The following is a 17,915-nucleotide window of genomic DNA, read 5'->3' as shown; positions in this document are numbered from 1 at the left end:
AGTAGTCAATCCCATAGGTTTGGGTGTACCCTTTTGCTACCAACCGTGCTTTATATCTCTCAATGGTGCCGTCTGGTTTGTGTTTGATTGTAAAGACCCAGCGGCAACCGACTGGTTTCTTTCCTGGAGGAAGGACACATTTCTCCCACGTATCATTTCTTACAAGAGCCTCCATTTCCGCTTCCATAGCACCTTTCCAGTTCTTTGATTTAGAGGCTTGTTCCACAGAGTTTGGAAGTTCCTCACTATACAAGGAGGAAGCAAAGGCCTTGGCTTCTCTAGATAAGTTTCCTTCGGCTATGTTTGCCATGGGATATCTAGAGGACTTTGTCTCCTTTTCTGGGGAGTATCGTTTTGGAGGAACTCCTCTGTTAGCTCTAGGTGGAAGTTCATACCTACCGGTAGTCTCTTCCTGCAAAGATTCTTCCTGCACAGTTTGTTCTATAGGAAACTCATGATTGTCAGATATGTCAGTTTAGGTTTCATTATGTTGAATATCCTCATGTGTTTCGTTATTTTGGGTATCCTCATTTCTTTGAGAATTACTTACCTCGGTGATTGGACTAGGAGGATCATGGCTAGTAGTACTGACATTTGGTTCACTAGATTGTGTGGAAGCGTGTGACTCATTTTGGGTACCGTGATTATCTTCCAATGATGACGGAAACCATTTTAACCAACTCAGTGTGTTAGCATATTCCTTCTCCCCCTCACCGCTGTGTTGGGAGGTATAGAAGAACTCTGTTTCAAGGAAGTCACAATTAAGTGTAGTGTGCAAATGTCGAGTTTTGGGGTTATAGCACCTGTATCCCTTTTTTTCAATGCCATAGCCGACAAAGACACATTTTTCAGCACACGGTCCAAGTTTTCCACGATCAGTTTTGGGTATGTGAACAAAGACAGAGCATCCAAAGATACGGGGTGGAAGTGTAAGAGGAGGGGGGAGTTTGGTAAAATCAGAAAGGGCTTGAAGAGGAGTCCTAAGATTGAGAGCTTTAGTTGGGAGCCTATTGATTAAATATGTGGCAGTCGCAACAACTTCAGGCCAAAAAGATTTTGGGACACGAGATTCAATAAGAGAAGCTCGAGTTATTTCTAAAAGAATACGGTTTTTTCGTTCAACTGTGCCATTTTGTTCAGGAGTATGTGAGCAAGTTGTTTGGTGAATAATTCCTTTGTGTTGACAAAAACGTTTCATGGATTCATTTATAAATTCTCCTCCATTGTCAGTTCTAAGGGTTTGTATATTGGTTTTAAACTGTGTTTGTATCATAGTATAAAACATAGTAAATTTATCAAAAATTTCAGATTTATGTTTTAAAAAATAACTCCACGTCATTCGAGTGCAATCATCTACAAAAAGTACAAAAAAACGAAAGTTTTGCCCCCCATTAATTTCTGCAGGACCCCAAACATCAGAATGGATAAGAGAAAAAGGCAAATCAACTTTCGTATTATTAAGTTTATAGGTATGTCTATGGCTTTTAGCTAAAACACACGTCTCGCAATTTAACGTTTTATTTGAAGGAAATAACTTAGGAAATAAAAGACGCATATAACTGATGGAAGGGTGCCCTAGTCTCCTATGCCACAGCCAAGCTTCTCTGTTAGTAGTCCCGTGAGCAAGCATCACAGTACCTTGTTGAGCCACCTCTTCCACATAATATAATCCTTGGCGTTCAGTGCCACGCCCAATGATCGCTCCCGTCCTGATATCCTGAAGGATACAGAACGTGGGATGCATTAAAACTATGCAATTTAATTCCTTCGTCACATGTCACATGACTGATGGACAATAATTTATGTGACAAAGTTGGTACAAAAAGACAATTTGAGAGTCTAAGAGTTGGAGTTATTTCAATGGTCCCTCCCCCTTTAACGGACATACTCTCCCCATTTGCAGTTTTTATATGATTTAGTCTTGGTTGAGATTTTGAAACAATATCGGATGGATCAAATGTCATGGTGTCAGTCGCACCACAATCAAATATCCAAGCTTTGTCTAATTTTTTATTAATTTGGGCCACATTCGCATGTCCATGGAGCTCGTTTTTATTTTTGTTATTTTTTAGAAAAGACCTTTTTGAATTTTTATTTAAAAAACTTTTTGATTTTTTATTTAAAAACCTTTTGTTTTTTAGGCAATACCCTTTTGATATTTTATTTAAATAACCTTTTGTTTTTTTTTATTTAAAAGCATATCGTCCCAAAGACAATACTTTTTTGATTTTTTGTTTAATAAACATTTTGAATTTTTGTATAATAGAATCTTGTGTTTATTACGTTTTACCACTGTTCTCCTTTTTGACTTTTTGTACAAACCTTTACACAAAGGTTTAGTTGGGGATAAGGTTCTTTGGCCAGTATTATAAACAGAGGTATTAAATATAGTGTCAATTTCAATATTAGAGTTTAAAGCAAAAGAGGGGTCTGAGGATATTTCCCCAAACCCGGTACCTCCGCTGCCGTCGCTCCCATCTCCGGCGAATGCTACTCCTCCGAAGCCTCCACTGCCAATGTCGATGTGAGCCTCTGTGGTCGTTCCAGTGGCTGCCGCAGCTTTGCCATTTTCTTTATTCCCCCTTTTGTGGCCGTCGGCCCACCATTCGGGGTAGCCGACAAGTTGAAAACACTGTTCCTTGGTATGTTTCATCATACCACAGTGGCTGCATTTCAATTTCGACTTATCAATCCGGGATGATGATGCATTATTTGGGTATTTTTGACCTGTTCGCCCTTTGGAGAGAAACCCTAGCCCTTCGTGTGACCTGTTGGTAACCAAACCTGCCGCCACCCCATTGTGAGAAGACGAGTTGTCTGTGGTTGAGCCTAGTATGCCTTGATGTGCCATCTCCTTTCGAACGGATGCGTAGGCACCCTCAGCCGAGGGTAACGGGTCACATCGGAGGAGCTCCCTTTTTATGGTGTCGTATTGTTTATCCAGGGCGTTCAGAACTGAAATAACTTTTGCTCTGACCGGATTCTACTATAAGTTGCTATATCATCTGTGCACTTCATGGGATTCGGGTCTCTCCTATCAATTTCTCCCCAAATCCCTTGAAGAGTAATCCAAAGATCTTCAAGTGGTGAACCGTTTTGTTTAATACCGTTCGCCTTAACATGAAGATCAAAAGTTTGTAACTTGTCTTTCCCGCTGCTGTAAGTAACTGCTAACGCGTCCCATAACGTTTTTGCCGTGGGGAATTCGGTTAGGTTACTTGCAAGAGCGGGTTCGATATTTTGAATTAACCACGAAAAAACGATTAAATCATCTTGTTCCCATCGTTCATATTCTGCATCGGTTGGTTCCGGTGGTGCCGGACTTCCCGAAAGATGACTTAAAAGAGCCTTTGATTTTCCTCCGATTGCCACTCGAATCATCCGAGCCCACAGGGCGTAATTTTGACTGTTAAGGTTGAGGCTAATTTTTAAACTATCCGAAAGGCTTTGTTTTTGGGTTTGGTTGTGATTGTTGAGGCTAGATTTAAGAAGATTGGTGATCTGTAACGCGAGATCATCATTCTTATCTTTGTCACCCATGATGTTTTTGCAAGAGGAAAAAAAAGAATAGGGTAAATGATGAGCAGGTCAAGAACGAACCTGGCTCTGATACCATGTGAAGAGTTGAAATATTGAAAGAGAAGGTTTTTGATATTTGATTGTATTTTTTCCTGTCATACAATGAGGAAACCAGCATCTCTAAATAGAGAGATACAAAGGATAAGAAAGGAAACTAAAATAAACTATAGAAACAAAAAGATTGGGGCCAACGGTCCTTTGATATCCACACAAGGAAATGATGAAAGATTTCTGATCCTGGAATATTTTCTAACATATGGTGGGTCAGGTCAAGTTGATCCATAAACGCTTTGTGCCTTCTTTTGAATTTCTTGTTTTTAATGGGTCAAACCGGGTAATCTTTTTAGGAATATTGGATTTTAATAATCCCAACTATTCGTCGTTGGCCACCAACAGTCCCAACTTTAAAAATAACCACGGGCAAAATTAAGTAATTTTTTCACAAGGACTTCATCTTCAAGCAGGGGCGGATCTAAAGAAGGTCCAGGTGTAGCACGGGCTATGGCTCAACTTTTTTCCGGTAGTGTAATTTTTTTTTCTTTTTTCGATTTTTATACTAAGGACAACTCTAAACAACTACGAGGACACCCCTCAAATTTTTTTTTACAAACCAATAATAAGCCCGGTTGGTGATGATGATACAAACCAAAATAATAAGCCCAAATAACTAAATAATAGCACATTAGATTAGCCCAAATAACCAAATAACTATTTTTTTTTCAAAATTGAAGCTTGTCAAGACGGATTTACGCAATTGAATCGGCCCGGAATTTTTGAACAATGCTACGGTTTGTGCGGTCGAAAAGAATTTTTTACTTTATTTATTGTTGTTTTTTTAATATTGTATGATTTCATGGTAAAAAAAATTTTGTTTGGATACCCCTGATTTAATGTTCTAGTTTCGCCACTGTCTTCAAGAGTTGAGCCTGATGTTCATTTAAAAAAAGAGATAAATTTTATAAAGATGATGATGAGATGGTGATCCTCCACTAAAAAAACAGATAAAGTGATTTCATATAGATTTTGATAATTTTGTTTTGAAATTAATGTTTCGGAGCGAAGTACGATGTCCTTGTGCACAGCCATGCTAATCTTCTTTGTATCGCTCCGAAGGGACGATAACCATTGCTCCGCTCGGCTATACATAGAACTTGGAAGTTCATTAAAGAAAGAGATTAGCTTTTATGAAAATGATGATGAGATGGTGATCCTCCACTAAAAAAACAGATAAAGTTGATGGTGGTTTAGATGACCAATTAGGAGTGATGAAAGATTCTGATGAGGATTGAGGTTTAAATATGATGACATTATTCATGATGTGATCCTTGGGAGAAAGAAAAAGAAGTTCAAGCTGATTCATAGGTCCTCATGATGTAAGTTTTGAACCTTAACATAAGTGAATGATCAACTATAATGCTCGATCCATGAACCCGGGGGAAGAAGTAGGAAAAAAATTTAGACCATTTCTCGATTTGTGCGTGTCATCCTTGTGCAGGGGCCATGCTAATCTTCTCTGTATCGTTCCAATTTTATCGGATGTCCCCGAGGGGACACTTAGGGGCCATTTCTCGATTTGTGCGTGTCATCCTTGTGCAGGGGCCATGCTAATCTTCTCTGTATCGTTCCAATTTTATCGGATGTCCCCGAGGGGACGCTTAACACTCCTCACCTCGGGTATACATAGAAGCCACAACTTCATCTCTAGGCCGATGTGGGACGAACTGAGTCAGCCAGTACCTCATTATGTTAAGCTAATCAAGGTGCATAAGGGAAAAAATAAAAAATGTTTCGGTGTTCAAACATATACCTGAAACTTGGATTGCAGATTGAAGATGACAGATGGATACCATATTTGTATTTGAATTTGTTTTATGGCACCTACATACATTATTACTTTTATTACAGTTATTCATTATAATAATAAGATGCATTAATGTTACGAGCCGAATCGTTAACCAATTGATCCAAAGAAATTAGATAAAAAACTTGAGAGAACTTGAAGATTTTTGGAAAAGACTTAATTCATATTCATTCATCCTAATAACTTAGAAACATAAATGGTTTTATATAGCCCTAAAAAGAAATAACCAATACTACCACTAACACCACTATCATAACTAAAAACATGCAACATAAAGGAAGCAAACTAATTGCAATGCAGATGCATGGACTTCGTGGGTACTTCATGGGTTAACCGAATAACGCACACATCAATTAAACACGTAAAAGCATCCAAATGCAGAGGAAAGCATTCGAGGGCAAAGTATGATGGATACCCTCAACTAGATATCATGGCAATTGCTTATAATCATCGTTGTTGTTACTCGTTTTATAATCATAATCATCATAAGTCATTTTAAGCATCATAGTTTGTTACTAAGCAAAAAAATTGGCAAGATTTATCACTTGAAATATAGTTAACAGAATAGAATAGCTAGTATGAAGTCACAACAATAAACTATAAAACTGAAACACATAGATTTTACAAACCTTTTAAATATTAATTTTTGATGAATACCTCCTCAAAGTACAACGATGGTTCCTTCACTAGAATTTTGTTAACTTTCTTGTTAAAGTTTTCATCAGCTAATAACAGACATAAGATGTTTCTGTGGTGTAGTGGTTATCACGTTTGCTTTACACGCAAAAGGTCTCCGGTTCGATCCCGAGCAGGAACATATAAAATATGTCTTTTTGTTGTTAAAAAAAGCTAACCGGATTCATTCAAATAAACCATCATAAGATCCAGAAAAAGGGATTCCACCCAGATTCAATACAGTTCTCAAAGATATGAATTGATGCATAGTTGGATGCCTTATCAACATATTTACAACCCATCAACCAATCTGAACACTTCAAATAAGTGTGTTATGCGTTACATACGTCATGCTCGGGTTATCGATTGTAGTTGTACCAACATTACTTAATTTTTTCAAGTAAAGAATTAGTGCATTACAATAACTATAAAGACCGGGTTATCGATTGTAGTTGTACTAACATTACTTAATTTTTTCAAGTAAAGAATTAGTGCATTACAATAACTATAAAGACAATATTATCAAAATAAGACGCTAAATCAATTTCCAATCTAGTTAAAGGCATAAAGCAACGTGAAGAAAAATGAACGGGTCAAATGGGTTGAAAATCACCAGAAGCACTTAATAACACTAGTAAAAAACATCCATTTGTTTCTGTGAAGACATAATTTTGTAATCACACTGAACACATAATGTTACAAGAAAATTATTGCAGTAATCAGCACGCTTGACCCATTTTAACCTGCTTTCACCCATTACGAACTCGCCATTTTGACAAAAGGGTATGAACTAACTAGAAGTTTTGTATTTACGAAAATCTATACACAAAATACTACCATTTTTAGCACTATTTGTTTTTAATGTTAGCGCAATTGCCTAACTCAAAGGTTCAGAAATCACTTGTTTTTCTCATAATTCCAAATCGTAATCAAATGATCCAAATAAAATAGATAAGACCTTGAGAGAAAACAAGACTTTTGGAAGTGACTAATTCATTTCTTCATTCATCATAAAAACTTAGAAACATAAATGGCTTTATATAGCCCTAAATATAAGTAACCAATACTACCATAACTAAAAACATGCAGCACAAAGGAAACAAACTAATTGCAATGCAGATGCATGGACTTCGTGGGTACTTCATGGGTTGACCGAATAAGGCACACATCAGTAATCAAATCCAAAATTCTTACAATTAAATGTAGAAAAGACATGTTTAAATTCTGCAAATAGCACAATTAAAAATGGGTCAAATCATAATCCTAATATATGTTGAAATTGATCCACCGTGTTACACTGACCTATAAACACTTCTGTGCAACCAATGCAATATATAACTACAGAAACTAAATTACTAACAGAACAGTTTAATGCTCAAAAGTCAAAACTATAGCATAATAATATCATCTATGCTACTAATTTCTTGGTCACCAAAACATCATTGATTTGAGATTACTATGGCTACTAGATTTGTTATTATTAAGACATAAATATGCTCTTTGCATCATCGTATAAAAAGTAAATGCTCAGATGCGCTTTAAATGTTTCGAATAATCGAACAGGTGTGATGAACCAACATCACAATGAGCGCGGTTTCTTCATTGAAATGAAAAGATGCACCAGCCGGGAATCGAACCCGGGTCTGTACCGTGGCAGGGTACTATTCTACCACTAGACCACTGGTGCTTCATGCATATACATTGTGTGATTATTGTTATGACTTATTATTTTAAGTTCCAGCTTGTAAATTTGAGCATGATGGTGCAACATATAATTGGGTGAAATTGCAGTACAATTCATTTGGTGAAACACAAAAGCTAATAACTTTAGATAATGTTTGAGTTGAGACCGAATAGTTTAGGGTGAGTTTTTGGTCGAACGAGTGCTAAATGAAACATGTTGTGTCAAGTATAATTACAATACACTATTACTATTACACTAATAATACAATCTTTTAAATAAATAGAACTAGGAGGTTTATGCGTATAGATACACTTTGGTCTACGTTCAACCCGTTTGAACCAGTAGACTTGTTTCCGTTTTAGTAATCTAGTTGCGACAACTTCCCAACACTTTGGTCTACTAGAACACTTGGCTTATGTTTTATCTAACGGCTCAAACCAATAGAACCAAAATAAAAAGGGTAAACAAAAATGAGTTCAAATTAAGTTGTACAAAAGTGTAGTTTCAAAGCATTAAATCTTCTAAATCATTTACTTCAAAAAAAATCATAATCATTTGTACAATAGATATTTCATTCGACCCAACCCGCACCACAATAGATATTTCATTCGACCCAACACGCACCAAACATCTGATGCGTAGTTAGATATACCAAAAGCCAAAATAAACCAAATTCTAAAAAAAAATCAACCAAAAGGTGTTTCAATAACATTTTGAGTAATCTTTTTAGTATGGATCAAGTCAGCTTGCATGGGTTGGGAGCGCAGTTTCTACATTTTGAGATATACATACATGTAGATTCTAATTAGTAGTTGGTATTTGAAATCACACATTATATGTCTTATTTCGTTCGTAAATTACTTTATAACTTGCATGAAATGCAGACGTGTAGTTTGTATACATTGTTGGGTTTTTGACATATACATCTGTTATCATAGTTGGTTTCATATAAATACATACGTGTCAGCATATTTTGTATACATTATTTTTGTCGCACATTCGAAATTTTGGATCTTACATCTTGATTATAAATTCACGAATCATCATCTATGTAGATGCTTAGACGAGGCTTGTATACAAGTTATGCAATTTGACGAAGCATATACCTAAGCAAAAAGCCACTTGAAATCCAAAGTACACCATGCATCACGTCGCTTGAAAAAAGAAACCACTACTATCGACAGCCATAAATTTGCGAGATAAACCAATTGAGGGACATGTTTTAAAACTAATGTATTTTTGCACCTTGCACTATTTGTAGTGGACCAATCAAATGCATGCCCTTGCCAAAGACCAAACCAGGCGTTAGTCAGTAATCTGAAAATCACACTTACATGCACATATAAAATGAAGGTTGAAGAAATGTTACTTTATATATCTATTTGCACCACGAAAATCGCAATAAAGGTATTTGATCCACATAGATTTTACACACCTGTAACTATTAATTTTTTATGAATACCTCCTCAAAATAAAACCATGGTTGCTTCTATGGTATTTCGCCAACATACATAGTTAAATTTGTCATGATCTGAGATTACTTTAGCTACCAGTTAACATATGTTTTTTTGGTGTAGTGGTTATCACGTTTGCCTTACGCGCAAAAGGTCTCCGGTTCGATCCCGGGCAAGAATATATAATTGTTTTTTAACTACAGAAGCAGAAAAACAAACTATGTAAGAATATATAAGAAAAGCTAACCCACCAATTTAACTACAGAAGCAGAAAAACAAACTACTAGACAAAAAATATGCAGACATCTGATCTTATGTGATTAGATACAGATTTTGAATATCTCATTTTGAAATTAACGTTTTGGCGAAGACGACGACTGGAGAAGCCAGGCCATACTGATCAATTAGAATGCTGGATCCATGAACTCATGTAGAAATAGTTAGCTCACAACAGTGTTGATGGAAACACGACGATGAAATGCGAGAATAAAATAAGTACGCAAAAAAAACGATTGGGAAAAAAATTTGGACCATTTCTCGATTTGTGCGTCATACTTGCGCAGGGGCCATGCTAATCTTCTCTGTATCGTTCCAATTTTATCGGATGTCCCCGAAGGGACGATTAACGTTCCTCACCCAGGCTATACATACTATCCACAGCTTCATCTTTCAGCCGATGTGGGACGAACTGAGTCAGGCAGGATCCTGTTGCTAATGCAAGTTTGGTCTATTGTGACAATATTAGTGCTATCTACTTATCGGGTAATCCTGTCCAACATTAACGTACAAAACACATAGAGTTGGATATTCATTTTGTGCGTGAACTTGTTCAACGCGGTGCAATTTGAGTCCTTCATATTCCAGCCCGATCTCAGGTTGCAGATATACTCACAAAAGGATTACCCAAGGTCCTATTTGACGACTTCCGTTCTAGTCTAAGCATTCGGCCTCCTCTCGCTTCGACTGCCATGTGTAATAGATAATATAAAATAGGAATGTAGATATCTTATAAATGGATGTATATCTCTCCCTAAAAATAGGAGATACTCTTGTATTCTTATATATTGTGATTATCAATGAGAAGAGGGCAAGTTCTCTCAATTCTATCAACATCAATTTGTTTCTGTTAAGACATAATTTTGTATTCACACTGAACGTATAATGTTTATTACAAGAAAATTATTGCATTAATCAGCACACCTGACCCGTTTTAACCTGCTTTCACCCATTACGAACTCGCCGTTTTGACAAAAGTGTATGAACTAACTAGAAGTGTTGTATCTACGAAAATCTACACACAAAATACTACCATTTTTAGAACTTTTTGTTTTTGATGTTGGTGATTCCCTAAATCACACACTATGCTACCTGGATACAATAGAATAGAATTCTGAAGCCAGGGGTCTCATGACTCTCATTGGAAACAACCTTTCTATTTACCCAACCCATAAATCATGATGTATGTAGGTTATAAAACATATGTTCTCACCATATCATTGCACTCAGTACTTTGACAGTCGCCCTACATCCTTAGGCCTTAACCTTCTTCTTTGCAGCCCTGCTTTCGAATAACAATCACATGCAACCCTATGTTCGAAGTTTCAAACCGCCACTACCTACGCCATGCAAGTTTCATTTTAACTTTTTATGTACTTGTTTTATTTTTTAAGGAAATGAATGATTGATTTTATTTCCTTAGTATCTTGGTGTTTATTACGAACCTAATTGTTAACCAATTGATCCAAATAAAATAGATAGAAGTTTGAAAGAATTTAGGGACTTTTGGAAGGGACTCAATTCATCGTTTCATTCATGCCAAATAATACGTACAAAGTAAATATATATAGAACTAAAATGCAGATTCAAACCTATTGAAACAACCCACTACTACATAACTTAATTGACTAAAAAGAAACTAAGAATTAAAGCTACAAAAAACATCATGATTTGAGATAACATAAGATTTGTAACGATAGCCTCACAAACTCTGTAACAAATTAATGTTTCACAAAAATAACTTGTCGTAAGATGTTTCTGTGGTGTAGTGGTTATCATGTTTGCTTTACACGCAAAAGGTCTCCGGTTCGATCCCGGGCAGGAACATATAAAGATGTTTTTTTGCTGTTAAAAAACAAACATAAGCTAATATTTGACAGGATTCATTTAGATAAACTAGGCAACCACTTAAAATTTATATATTTGGAACCAGAAAAGGGGATTACACAAAGATTCATGAGAACTGAGAAGATTAATCAGTTACAATTGTAAAGAGCCTGAAATTGATTGTAAGTTATTTTTGTTCATTAAGAAATTGTGAAATAATTTCATCAAATAAACATCACATTTGAAATTAATGCGCCAAATAACTAACCACATTTATAAGGACAACCTTATAACATAATCAATTTCACAAATTTGCAGACTCAAAGTTTTTCAAATGCCCCAATTTGAGTTAACAAAAGAAGCGGAAAAATGAACTACTAATCAAAAGTATAGACATCTGATCTTATGTGCTTGCGTACAGATTAGTCGATTAGATATAGATTTTGAAGTGCCCAATGTGCGGAGTCTGCGAGGAAACAGTAGATCATCTGTTAGTGGGCTGCCTCTACGCCAAAACTGTTTGGTGGTTCATATGTGTCTAGACCAAAGTTATATTGAAATCGAGAAGCAATGTTGAACGTAGGGTGGTATGGTGGTCTCGAGGGGTGGTAGGAGGAGATCTACAAAAGTTCAAGGGCTAGTTAATTAATTTTGATTAAGTAGTTTAATTAAATAATTGTTTTTCTTGGTTCACACGTAATTTGAGTTCTGTTCAAATTAGGAGTCCTAGTTTATCTAGTAGTCAAACAGGTTAGTATAAATAGTCCTTGTTTTCTTTCCTTCTGATGTATCCAGTTTCACGTTTCTGAATTAATAAAAAGTGTCGCTATTGTTTAGCAACAACACGATCAAAGGGTTCGGGATTAGGGTTGGGTTCGAAGGCCACAAGTTTCACAAAGTGGTATCAGAGCCTATTGAAACCGATTATAGGCTCGTGTGAAGGGAAGTCGGCAACCAGTTTGTCGATCAGAAGGAATACCTGAAACCACTCAAAAAGTAATCAAAGGAAGAAGACCTGTACGTGATTCAGATGGCTGAAGTTCAGGTGCTTGGTGGGCTAAAGAAACTGAATCAGTCCAACTACAACACCTGGTCGACATGTATTATGTCATACCTCCAGGGACAAGATCTTTGGGACGTGACGAACGGATCAGAAACCACGCTACCAAGGAACGATACAGGAGGAGCGATTGGCAAGTGGAAAATCAAGACCGGAAGGGCGATGTTTCTGCTGAAAACTACAGTAGAAGAAGAAATACCGGAACACTTTCTTGATCTAGAAACTCCAAAACAGGTTTGGGACTGCCTTACAAAGTTGTATTCAAAACAAAACGACACCCGACTACAATTACTTGAAAACGAACTGTTATCTTTAAGTCAAAAGGAGATGACAATTCCACAATACTTCCATAAGGCAAAGACACTGTATCGAGAAATAGGAGAACTGGATCCTCAAGGAAAGATTGGTGAAGCCCGAATGAAGAGGATCATCATTCACGGTCTTAAACCCGAATTCCATAGTTTCGTGGCTGCAGTACAAGGATGGCCCACGCAACCAACCTTGGGAGAGTTTGAAAACTTATTATCCGGGCAAGAAGCTCTTCTTGCTCAGTTCAATGGAGCGTCCATAAAAAGTGTAGAAGACAAGGTTTTGTTTGTTGAAAAGTCTAAGAATCAAAACCAAGGCAAGCCATGGCAAAACAAGTACCGAGGACAAGACCGAGGGAAGAAAACTGATGATCGAAAAGGCAAGTCGACTCATCATAGTGAAACCGAGTCTGAGAAGAAGGGAAAGAACAGAAAGAATCGAAGGTTTCCGTTTAAATGTTACAATTGCGGGATTCGTGAGCATATGGCTAAAGATTGTACCCAACCGAAAGCTAAATGGAACGCAGCAACTACTGAAGAACCATGGGATGTAGAGGCTCAAGTTGCACAACTAGAAGAGGTATCGGCACTCACGGTAACAACGAAACTAAAATCAAATAAACTTGGTGATTGGATAGTCGATTCGGGATGTTCGAATCATCTAACCCGCGAAAAAGAAAAGTTGAGCAAATGCAAGAAGTACACCGGGAATCATGTTGTAGTCATCGTAGATAACTCAAAACATTCAATTGCAAACATAGGAGAAGTTCAGTTCCCTACGGAAGGAAATCAAAAAGACTTTGTGATGCAAGACGTATTCCATGTTTGGGGTGTAAAGAAGAATTTGTTCTCTGTGCCTCAAATTACTTCAACAGGTAAACACGTTCTTTTCACTCCAAACGAAGTGTTTATTTTTGATAAATTTGAAACCAAATCTACTCCTATACTCCAAGGAAAGCGAACTAATACGGTTTATGTTTTGTCTGTCAAGTCTGCTTATATGGACAAAACAAGAGAGAACCAAACCGCTGATCTATGGCATGCAAGATTGAGCCATGTCGGCTTTGATAAATTGGAACTGATGATGAAAAGGGAGTTAGTTAAAGGTCTGCCCAAGTTCGAGATCTCCAAAGAAACGGTTTGTGCCGGGTGTCAATACGGGAAAGCTCATCAGTTGCTGTATGAAAGATCAAAATTCAAAACCCGAGTGTACATTCAGATGTGTTCGGGCCAGTAAAACATCCCTCAAATAAAGGTTTAAAGTATATGTTAACCTTTATAGATGATTTTTTCAAGATATGTTTGGATAGACTTTATGAAAGAAAAGTCCGAAGTTTTTGAAAAATTCAAGTTATTCCAAGCAGAAGCCGAGCGACAAACGGGTAATAAAATCCAGTGTCTACGATCCAATAATGGAGGGGAGTATTTAGCACACAATTTTGATAAATACCTAAGAGAACACAAAATTCGAAGACAGTTAACGTGCCCTAATACGCCGCAACAGAATGGCGTATCCGAAAGGAAAAATAGGCACTTAGCTGAAACATGTAGAAGTATAATTCATGCGAAGAATGTTCCCGGGAGGTTTTGGGCAGAAGCAATGAGAACGTCGGCATATGTTATTAATAGGTTACCACAACAAGACCAAGAGTATAAATCTCGGTTTAAAAAGTCGTTGAAGATGAAGCCTAGTGTATCTTATCTTCAGGTATTCAGGTGTGTATGCTATGTGTTCGTACCGAATCATTTACGTGATAAAATGGAGAAGAAAGCAATCCGGTGCATATTTGTTGGTTATGACCCAGTACGAAAAGGATGGCGTTGTTGTGACCCTACGACAAATCGATGCTACGTGTCACGTAACGTAGTGTTTGATGAGAACTCATCATGGTGGTCTGAAGAAAAAGAAGTGCTACCAGATACTAACTTCATTAAAGAAAAACTAGAAAGCTCCATGATTAATCTAGTTTTTGATGATGATAATCCAACTATTGAAGTCGGTAAGGAAGGGTCAAGTATAGAAGCAAGTCCTTGTTTAGAACCGAGAACTCGCCAGCAGCCATGGGTAACCGGGTCAACCGGAAGGAGCGAGGGTCTGGATGTAAACAGTCCAGACATTGAGCCAAGGAGATCTACACGCATGCGAAGACCAAATGCCAAGTACATAGTTAATGTAGCAATGACTGAAGAAGGAGGATCAGAACCCGAAAGCTATAGCGTTGCATGCAAGAAATTTGAGTGGTGTAATGCCATGCAAGAAGAGATAAGTGCAATGATGAAGAATGAAACTTGGGTTCTAGTGCGAAAGCCTGCTGAGGTAAAACCGATAACGTGTAAGTGGGTGTTCAGAATAAAAAGAAAGGCAGACGGTTCAATAGATCGATACAAAGCAAGATTAGTCGCTCGAGGCTTTTCTCAACAGTATGGAGTCGATTACGAAGATACGTTCAGTCCGATAGCAAAACTCACAACAGTTCGAGTGGTAATAGCAGTTGCAGCGGGAAAAAAAATTGGGATCTACATCAAATGGACGTAAAGAATGCGTTTCTTTATGGGGATCTCGATCATACGATTCACATGGTGCAACCCGAGGGGTTTGTAAACAACGAGCATCCAAATTATGTTTGTAAGTTACAAAAAGCAATCTCCACGGGCATGGTTTGGTAAGATGAGCGAGTTCTTGCAACACAATGATTTCGAGATGTCAAAGGCGGATGCGAGTTTGTTCATAAGGATGTCTGGTTCTAAGTTGGTAGTGGTCTTAGTATATGTAGATGATCTAATAATAACCGGAGACGACAAAAAAGGGATGAGCAACTTAAGCGTAACGTGTGTGTTATATTTCATATGAAAGATATTGGAAGACTAAGTCATTTCTTGGGCTTAGAGATTAAGTATGAAGAGAGAGCTTTAATCCTACACCAACAAAAGTATTGTATTGATTTATTAACTCGTTTCGGCATGTTAGACTGCAAGCCGATTAACACACCTATGGATGTCACGGCTAAACTTTGTGCTGACAAAGGGAAGGAGCTAGAAGATCCTACAATGTACCGGAAAATTGTGGGAAGCCTAATATATTTAACGTTAACAAGGCAGGATATAGCATTTGAAGTAGGAGTGCTGAGCCGATACATGCAAAATCCCAGGAAACCACATCTTGATGCAGTCAGAAGAGTTATGAGGTATGTGAAAACGACTCTTGGATTTGGAATTAAATTTGATCGAGAAGTGAAGCTGGATTTGGTGGGATATTGTGACTCGGATTACGCGGGAGCCTTGGACACAAGGAGGTCGACTACCGGGTACGTGTTTAAGTTAGGCCGAGGAGTAATAACGTGGTGTAGTAAAAGGCAACCAACTATTTCGTTGTCTACAACCGAAGCGGAGTATCGGGTGGCCACTGTGGCAGCTCAAGAGATTGTTTGGCTGCAATTGTTACTTGGTGAACTGAAGCAATCAGTTAATGAGAAAGTAGTTTTGTTCAGCGATAATATGTCTTCCATTCACTTAGCTGAGAATCCAATGTTTCACGCGAGGTCGAAACACATTGAAGTGCATTATCATTTTATTCGTGAGAAGGTGTTGGAAGGAAAGATTGACTTGAAGTATGTTAATACACATGAACAAGTGGCTGATGTTTTTACCAAGAGTTTACCAAGTGTGAAGCTCAAAGAATTCTGTGAAGGAATGAACATGAAGTGTGTCAACATTGAGAGGGAGTATTGAAATCGAGAAGCAATGTTGAACGAAGGGTGGTACGGTGGTCTCGAGGGGTGGTAGGAGGAGATCTACAAAAGTTCAAGGGCAAGTTAATTAATTTTGATTAAGTAGTTTAATTAAATAATTGTTTTTCTTGGTTCACATGTAATTCGAGTTCTGTTCAAATTAGGAGTCCTAGTTTATCTAGTAGTCAAATAGGTTAGTATAAATAGTCCTTGTTATCTTTCCTTCTGATGTATCCAGTTTCACGTTTCTGAATTAATAAAAAGTGTCGCTATTGTTTAGCAACAACATGATCAAAGGGTTCGGGATTAGGGTTGGGTTCGAAGGCCACAAGTTTCACAAGTTACAGTTCCGGACAGCTTTGACATGGTGAAACAGATATTAAATCATTTCCTAGACATCGATAAGGATGAGAAGATTTTTTGAAGGTTATCTATGCTATCGCCCTCATGACGCTTACGGTTTGGAGCATTTGGCGCAGAAGGAATGAAAAGGTTTTTAATGCTAAAAATCTCTCAACAACTGTGATAACAACTGTGGTGATAGAGGAGATCAAAGCCGAAACATACTTGTGGATGGAAAAAAGAACAAAAATCGTTGGCCGGGACATGGATAAGTGGAGTAATTTTGAAGATTTCCAATTTGTTTAGCCTCTGTATGGTTCTGTCTTTTTTTGTTTAGGCCTTGTTTGGCAATAGCAGCTTGCTTGAGGGTTGGAGTTTTTGGTTTTAATGGATTCTCTTTTGCTGGCCAAAAAAAAAGATAGATTTTGAAGGTTTCACGGCGAAGACTACCAGAGAAGTCACACGTCGGACGAACTGAGTAGTCGATGAAGTACGAAACGAGGGAAAAAAATTTGGACCATTTCTCGATTTGTGCGTGTCATCCTAAGGGAAAATTACCACTCCTCACCTGGGCTCTAAAAACTAGCCACAAGTTTATCTCTGAGTCGATGTGGGACGAACTCCTTTCAAACAACTTGTAGTACACACTGATTCATTGTTTTAGTTTCTTTATTCCCATTTACCTTTTTGGGCTTTATTTAAGATTTTATTTTACCATTTTGTTTATTTTTATATCATTTTTCTAACATAAACATTCATTTATATATCAAACAGTTGTTTGCAAGTTTTATAACAGATAAACATATTGACTAAAATTTCAATAAATATTATTGTAAACAATCCAATGGATTTTTTCTCTTTTTTTTTTAGAAAAGGGCCGAAAATCGATTTTGAATCTTTAGGACAATTCATATATTCGGAATCAGCATAGATTCATAATTTAATTGAATAGATGTATCTAGGGAGAATTCACTTTGAAGCGACTGTTCCCTAGATACATACGTCGTGATATTTTATTTCACAATTGAATCAATTTAAAAAAGACCTAAAGTTAGGGATTTATCAATAGGTAATGTTGCACCAATACCCAACCAAAGGGCCACTGCGGTACCAATCAAAAA

The 17,915-nt window shown here is 37.2% G+C and overlaps 6 non-coding genes across 6 annotated transcripts; 3 read left to right on the top strand and 3 right to left on the bottom strand.

Moving 5' to 3' along the window:
- Positions 1-5,028: 5,028 nt before the first annotated feature.
- LOC118483146 lies at positions 5,029-5,131 on the bottom strand. The gene has a single exon (XR_004869678.1). It is a non-coding gene; the product is annotated as a U6 spliceosomal RNA (small nuclear RNA).
- A 1,053-nt stretch (positions 5,132-6,184) lies between these two features.
- TRNAV-UAC lies at positions 6,185-6,257 on the top strand. The gene has a single exon. It is a non-coding gene; the product is annotated as a tRNA-Val (tRNA).
- Positions 6,258-7,731: 1,474 nt separating this feature from the next.
- Positions 7,732-7,802, bottom strand: TRNAG-GCC. Its single transcript has one exon. It is a non-coding gene; the product is annotated as a tRNA-Gly (tRNA).
- A 1,559-nt stretch (positions 7,803-9,361) lies between these two features.
- TRNAV-UAC lies at positions 9,362-9,434 on the top strand. The gene has a single exon. It is a non-coding gene; the product is annotated as a tRNA-Val (tRNA).
- A 338-nt stretch (positions 9,435-9,772) lies between these two features.
- Positions 9,773-9,873, bottom strand: LOC118483164. Its single transcript, XR_004869729.1, has one exon. It is a non-coding gene; the product is annotated as a U6 spliceosomal RNA (small nuclear RNA).
- A 1,410-nt stretch (positions 9,874-11,283) lies between these two features.
- Positions 11,284-11,356, top strand: TRNAV-UAC. The gene has a single exon. It is a non-coding gene; the product is annotated as a tRNA-Val (tRNA).
- The last annotated feature ends 6,559 nt before the right edge of the window (positions 11,357-17,915 follow it).

Source organism: Helianthus annuus, chromosome 1 (assembly GCF_002127325.2).
Source record: "Helianthus annuus cultivar XRQ/B chromosome 1, HanXRQr2.0-SUNRISE, whole genome shotgun sequence".
In the NCBI taxonomy this organism is placed as follows: domain Eukaryota; kingdom Viridiplantae; phylum Streptophyta; class Magnoliopsida; order Asterales; family Asteraceae; genus Helianthus; species Helianthus annuus.
This window is presented reverse-complemented; position numbering and strand designations above follow the sequence as displayed.